Source organism: Alosa alosa, unplaced genomic scaffold (genome assembly GCF_017589495.1).
Source record: "Alosa alosa isolate M-15738 ecotype Scorff River unplaced genomic scaffold, AALO_Geno_1.1 AALO_1.0_unplaced_578, whole genome shotgun sequence".
Classification (NCBI taxonomy): Eukaryota; Metazoa; Chordata; class Actinopteri; order Clupeiformes; family Clupeidae; genus Alosa; species Alosa alosa.
The window spans coordinates 1-7500 of NW_025962739.1; the positions used below are offsets into that span (position 1 = coordinate 1).

At 41.6% G+C, this 7500-nt stretch overlaps 1 long non-coding RNA gene across 1 annotated transcript in view; it reads left to right on the forward strand.

Annotated features, from left to right (window-relative positions):
* The first annotated feature begins 278 nt into the window (after positions 1-278).
* LOC125290469 overlaps positions 279-7500 on the forward strand; it is an 8875-nt gene continuing 1653 nt past the window's right edge. Inside the window, exons 1-2 of the long non-coding RNA XR_007192810.1 lie at positions 279-368; positions 524-628. This is a non-coding gene — a long non-coding RNA (uncharacterized LOC125290469). The remainder of the gene's footprint in view (positions 369-523; positions 629-7500) is intronic.

The window sequence follows — 7500 nt, forward strand, 5'->3', positions numbered from 1 at the left end:
GGGCATCAACACCAGATCAGAGGCAACAGCTGTCCTTATGTACTTTAAAGGGAGGCTCGCATTCACCGAATTAAAAAAAAAAACCCTGCTCTAAGTATATCAGAGCTTCCTTCTCTCTTCTCTGAAAGACAGACATAGACTAAGCTTATTATTGCTCAATGGTGTGATTCTCCAAATCACCACCCACTCACTAGAGAGAACGATATACAGTAGTATTTGCAAGTAAGTGGTGATGGCCTGTATGCTGCTGTACATTTGAGTTTGTTTGTTTACAGGTTGTGTATAAGAAAGCAGGATGAGAGGGCCGCTGCAGAGGCAAAAGCGCAAGCGGTCATCGATGAGGACTACAAGAAACTCGGACCTCTATCGTATGCACACACATTGACACCCAATATAATACACACACGCACGCACACACACACCCTCTATAATACACACACACACACACACACACACTACATAACACACAGACAGACACACACATCTACACAAACACCCACTCACACAGTTTGTGTCGCGGCAGGTTTGCGGAGAGTGCCATCGCTTTCTTCTTCATCATCTTCGCCTTCCTCCTCTTCACCAGAGATCCCAAGTTTGTCACTGGATGGTCCGTTTTCTTCAACAAAGGGTGATACACGCACACACATACACACACACACACACACACACACACACACACACACACACTCACACACACACACACACACACACACACACACATACACACACACATACACACAGCAGGGCCGTAGTCACCATAGACATTGAGGGGGACGTGTCCCCCCCAATATTCAAATATGACCAAAATGTCCCCCCCAATATTCGGACATAGAAAAATAAAGAAAGAATAAACGCTATACTAGGCCTACAGGAAACCAACACGTATCTGAAATGTAATCAAATGTAAATAACGCACAAATTAGTGACCTATGGTTCCAGAGTAGCCTACACCCCTGAGTGGTTTGTCCGTTTTTCGTTAGTGGCGTGCGCTATCAAAAGCTTACATTTACTGCACCCTACTGCGGTGAGGTATGGCTGTCAACAATATCGCAAAAGCTACCGGTACAATTTTCACAAAACTTCTTGGAAAGGTGTAGCACAGGCTAAGGAAATCCCATACATGTTTGGAGCCGATCAGACTGAAAGGGAACATTTTCCAAATTGTAGCCTATTCTCGCAATGATAGTGAAAGTGAAACGTTTTATTTTAAATGATGAATTTGTGCCTGTGTCATTTCTTTCACGTCTTTCAACATAAATAATGCATCATATGCTAGTAGTAATGCCAGAAATTACCGTGTATAGGCCTCTTAGAAATGATTGTTGCATCTTGCATATTATTTAGATGTGCACTCAATCACGCATCCATGCAGGCAAAACGTGATCTGGCGGCGTTTACAATACGTGATAGCCTACAGTTAATGTGAATCGCGGACAATAACCAAAGAAAGGAATTTGCACCTCCATTCACCAATTAAAGGCTGTAGTAGGCCTAGTGTTTCTACATGTTGGCACAAAACGTAATTTCTGTCAGAAGCCAGTCTATAATGCATACAGGGGTAACATGAGGTGAGTCAGACAGAAGAGGGGCCTGTCTTAGTAGCCTATTCCTGAATCCTGTCCCTTTCAAACTACGTTAAAATTGTGTGATTTTAGATTGTGTCATCTGACTGAACATCGCGAGACTTTGGGTGAGATCCAAAATGGCAGCGCACTGAACACTGACGCTTGTAAACAGAAATACAAAACTTTATTTTTCTTCTACTAAAAACAACCACTACCTCTCTACAACTCTCATCAAAAACCGGATTATATTCTCCACCTTTTCCAACGGCAACCTCTTCATTCTGGACGTTATGTCATCTGAACCCAGCAAGAAACGCACTCGTGACTACTCAACAGAGACTGAACCAGAATCACCTACCGCTTGCGCTACTTCTACATCCATCGAGGTCAGTTTACTACAATCCATAAACAACAAACTTGCAATACTGGAACATCTGCACGCAGATATTAAGGACTTAAAGCCAGCCTCGAATTTTCCCAATCACAGATCGACACACTCGCATTAGAAAACCGTGAACTCAAAGGAAATATTACAAACTTATCCGACCATGTTAATCAACTCACCAGCGAAAATCGGATCATGAAAGAAACAATCCTAGACCTCCAGTGCCGCAGCATGCGCGATAACCTCATTTTTCTGGAATTCCCTGCCAACTTCTAAAAGATACACCCGACGACCCAGAAAGCAGTTAAAGAATTCTTGCAGTCATCTCTCAAACTACCGCCAGAAACAGTTGACAAGATTACCTTCCACCGTGTACACCGTCTCACTTCCAAAGACAATAAAAAACCTCCTCCAATTATCGCCAAGTTCGAACACTTCAAACACAAAGAACTCATCAAAAGCAAAGGGAAAGAACTGAAAGGCACTTCATTCGGACTAAACGACCAATTCCCACAAGTAATACAGGAAAGAAGAAGAGCCCTCTTGCCCATAATGAAACAACTCAGGCAAGAGGGCAAACGAGCAGCACTGTCAGTCGATAAACTGTATGTCAATGGAACTCTGTATCGCAACCCCAATATCACCACCTGGCTATAGCACATCATACATCATGCCAACATACATCTTGATTATAACATTGTCACCCTCAACTCTCTCTAACCCACTGCCTACTGATGCTTGGATCACCTCTCTCTTCTCTCTTCTTATGTTTCATTCCTTTTGCTCCCCCTACCCACCCATTCTCTTTTGCTCTCTCAATGTTTAATGTTATTCATGGTGTTTTGTCAATACATGTTTGCTTGTGTGTCCTGTCTGTTTTTGTTTATTATGTCTATAGGCTAAAGTCAAATTATGATCTGTATGTTTTCAATGCTAAACAGGAAATGTTCATGCTGTCACCACTCCAGAACCAAATTCCTACCTCTTTATGCTCTATATTCTTCTCAGCCCCTACCCTTTACATCTCATTCGCACACCACATTACACACCTATTCCTCCACCCCCCCTCCCCCCTCTCCTATCTAACTGACACCTGCACACACTCTCACACACACACAATACCCACCTTATCAAACATTTTCATAACTGTACAATCACAACATGGTAACACTTACATTCCTGACCTGGAACATCCGTGGGATTGGATCTCAGGCAAAGAGGCTGAAAATCTTAAATCATTTGGATAGTTTAAAAGCTGACATATGTCTCCTACAAGAAACTCATCTCTCAGAATTAGACTACACCCGCATCAAATCAAGACAATTCAATCACATTTTTCTCATCTCATTTACAATACAAAACAAAGGGAGTTTGCATTCTGATTAACAAAGAATCTCATTCATCCATAGCGCCACCATCACAGACCCAGAAGGGCGTTTTGTCATCATAAACATCTCAATTCACAATACCCTGTAACAATTGTTAATGTTTATGGCCCTAATACAGACAACCCAGTTTTCTTTCAGAACCTCTTCACCTCCATCTCAACTCTATCGGGCTGTCCCATCATAATTGCATATGACTTTAATACAGTGTTAGACCCCACATTTGACAGATCTGATCACTCTAAAAGCAAAGCGAATCTGGCAATCCACAAAAACAATAAAACAGTTCATGGCGATTCTGGCCTTGGCGATTGTTGTGGCTTCAGCACCCAGACTCCAAATGCTACTCTTTTTTTCTCTCGGTCCACCACTCCTATTCCATTATTGATTATTTTCTAACCAGCAACTCTATAATGAAAAATATCTCTGATTCAACTATTCATCCCATAGTCATTAGCGATCATGCCCCAGTTACAATTAAATGGAACATACTTGAACCAACAGCGACCAATTAGCAAATGGCGTTTTAATACATCCCTCTTACAAGACCCAAATTTCATCAGTTTTGTTGGGAGAGAGTGGGCATTCTTTCTAGAAATGAGCGGCTCCCCTGAATCATCTCCTTCCCTTCTGTGGGAAACAGGAAAAGCAGTACTCAGAGGAAGAATCATCTCATATTCAGTATACAAAAAAAAGAAGGAAAAAAAAAGAACAGGAAGTAGAACTCAACAATAAAATTAAACAGTTAGAAGAAACCAATGCAAGCAACCCAACTGAAGAAACACAGGCAAAACTTAGGAAACATAAATTCAAACTCAATGAAATACTCAATAAACACACTCAATTTATGATTCACCGTCTAAGGCAGGAAAACTTCCACCATAGCAATAAATCAGGTAAATGCTTAGCAAATCAAATCCAACGTAACAAAGAAAAATCAACAATCCGGTCATAAAGAACTCAGCAGGGGAAGCTAACCAGCTCACCTGAAGAAATAAATCATGTTTTTTACCAGTTTTACAATAAACTATATTCTTCAGAAATAAACCCCAACCAGGAATTCATAGACTCTTTCCTAAACAGCATCCAATTACCACAACTCAATGAGACGAAATAAAAACCTAGAATCACCTATAACTCAACAAGAACTGTTTGATGCTCTGAAACAGATGCCCGATAATAAAGCACCAGGTCCGGATGGCTTTCCTGCTGAGTTCTACAAACAATTTTGGACCATCTTAGCTCCACTTTTCATCAGAATGATTAATGAATCAAAACAGAAAGGGCGTCTTCCAACTAGTTCCACCACAGCCTCAATTTCACTGCTCCTCAAGCCCAATAAGGACCCAACATTGCCATCCAGCTACCGACCAATTTCTCTCCTCAATGTGGACAATAAGATAATCGCAAAAATGCTAGCACACAGATTAGCAGAGGTCACCCCATCCATTATCCACCCAGACCAAACAGGCTTCATTAAAGGTAGAATTTCATCCACCAACACCCGCAGACTGTTAAATATAATGTATCACTCTACAAATTTTCAAGATAATACCATCATAGCAACTCTGGACGCAGAAAAAGCTTTTGATAGGGTGAACTGGAATTTCCTGTTTTTCCACATTAGGGAGGTTTGGCAGCCCGAGTCGTTCATTAACTGGATTAAACTTCTATATACCTCTCCTTCAGCCACAGTAATCACCAATGGACTAACATCACAAAGTTTCACTCTTCACGGGGAACTAGACAGGGGTGCCCACTCTCCCCTCACTATTTACAATCTTCATTGAACCCCTAGCAGCTGCCATCCGTCAGAACCCCCTCATCAAAAGGTGTCCAGACTCCATATATGCATCACAAAATCAGCCTTTATGCTGGCGACATTCTTCTCTTTCTTCAAGACCCCACAACATCAGTAGAAGAAACCATCAAACTCATTGACACATTCTCTAAAATTTCTGAATACTCAATCAATTGGAATAAATCTGCAGTTCTCCCATTACATCCCAACAGCTGGGATGTGACAATAACTCTTCACCTATCCCCTCTGCACTAACTATATCACTTACTTAGGGATAAAAGTCCCCCCCAGGCTGTCAGACTTATTTAGCCTAAATTATTCCCCTCTACTCACTTCAATAGATGATGACCTTCAACGCTGGAAGAACCTCCCATTATCCATCATGGGCAGAATCTCAGTAATCAAAATGACAATACTGCCCAAAATAAACTATCTATTCTCTATGATTCCAACCCAGCCCACCACCCTCTGGTTTAAGTCTCTCGATTCATTAATCACTAAATTCTACTGGAAGATAAGACCCCAAGGATCAAACTTCGCCACTCTCCAAAACCAAAAGCAATGGGAGGACTAGAGGCCCCACACTTCCAGCACTATGCCCTGGCCAACCAGCTCCACTTCATCCACAAATGGCTACACCCCACCCCCTCAGACAACACCTGGTTAGACCTAGAACAAACAATCTGTAAAGAAATTAAAATCTCAGATCTCCCTTTCTGCAGTAAAAAAAAAAAAAAACATCCATCCTTCAAAGCCCCAACAATTTCAGCTACTCTGACAGCCTGGTGGAGATTCTACCACATCACTAATTCACCTATAGCACCATCAATTAGCACCCGATTTGGAATAACCCAGATTTCACCGTCAATAAAAAACACTTAACTTTCACACATGGATGGGAAAGGGCATCACTCACCTTCAACACATTCTTCAAGACAATAATCTGGCCTCATTTTCCTGTTTGGTCCAGAAGCCGCGGCATCGAGTAAACACTTCTTACAATACCTGCAAATTAAATCATCTATCCTAGGAAAAATTAACATCCAGACAGCTAACCTTGACATTTCCCCACCAATCTCAGAGCTGCTTAATATTCCCTCTCCCAAAAAATACTCTCCCAAATTTACAAAATTATATCTTGTTCAGAAAAAACAATTGGCCTGCCATATCACAAATGGGAATCAGACTTATCAATTACTCCGGTGCCGACTTCTGGACCAAAATGTGCAAAAACATCTACCTCATGACAAAGAATAGTAATCTACAACTAATACAATACAAGGTTCTTCACAGATTCCACTACACTGCACATAAATTGGCAAAATGGGGTTTGGCTCGGATCTTTGCACTCACTGCACACAAAATAAGCAGATACATACATTCATGCGGTTTGGCATTGCACTCCAATCAACCACTTCTGGGTGAGTGTCACAAAATCTCTCTCTTCCATCTTTGGCTGTCACATCCCAGCATCCCCTTCCTTATGCATACTTGGTGATACATCCACAGTCAATTTAAGCAACTCCGGCAATAAAACACTACTGGTAAGCTGACTATCGTAAAGAAAACAATCCTCATGAACTGGAAATCTAGGAAAAAGCTCACATCACTCATTGGAAAAACTTGTTAACAGACTATATATCATTAGAAAACCTATCAACTACAAACTTAATCAATACTCAGGATACAACCTCTCCTTGGTACCCCTTTATCACCTACTTACAGTCCTGACCCTCTTTGCCTGAGTTCCATCTCCACCACGATCATAACACACTTCATCAACAGATACACATATCATCGAACACTAGGCAGGGGGAGGGTAGCTGGAACTATTATTGTTATTATTATTATTATTATTATTATTAGTAGTAATATAAATAGCATCCCCTTCTTTCCCTCCCCCTTTTATTTACATTCTCTGATAACTTTACTAATTTCACTCTTTCTCTCTGCCTCTCCCATCGTTATTCTGCGGGGCCCCATTGGATGGCTTGGGAGACTTCGGTCCTGGGGTAAAGCTGTGTGGTTTTGGCATTGGTTGGGTCCTGTGGGTTATCTATTGGCCCTGGGCCCCGGCACCACCCTCCTCATGCGGCTCATGCACACGCCTTGTCCTGGAAGCACACAGCACGCTTTACTCTCTTTTAATCGCACTACATGTTGGGTGACATACATAAACAAAAACTACAAAACAGGCTAGGGTAAGAGTGGAGTGCAGGTAGATGCCTCATCAGGTGTCTATCTGCATGCCTCACTTATTTTAATGCACACATTGTTGAGGCATACATCTTACACAGGGTAAGTGTGGTGTGCATGGGGAAATCCTGACAGATATTCACCATGCATGCCCACTTCTTTAATGCT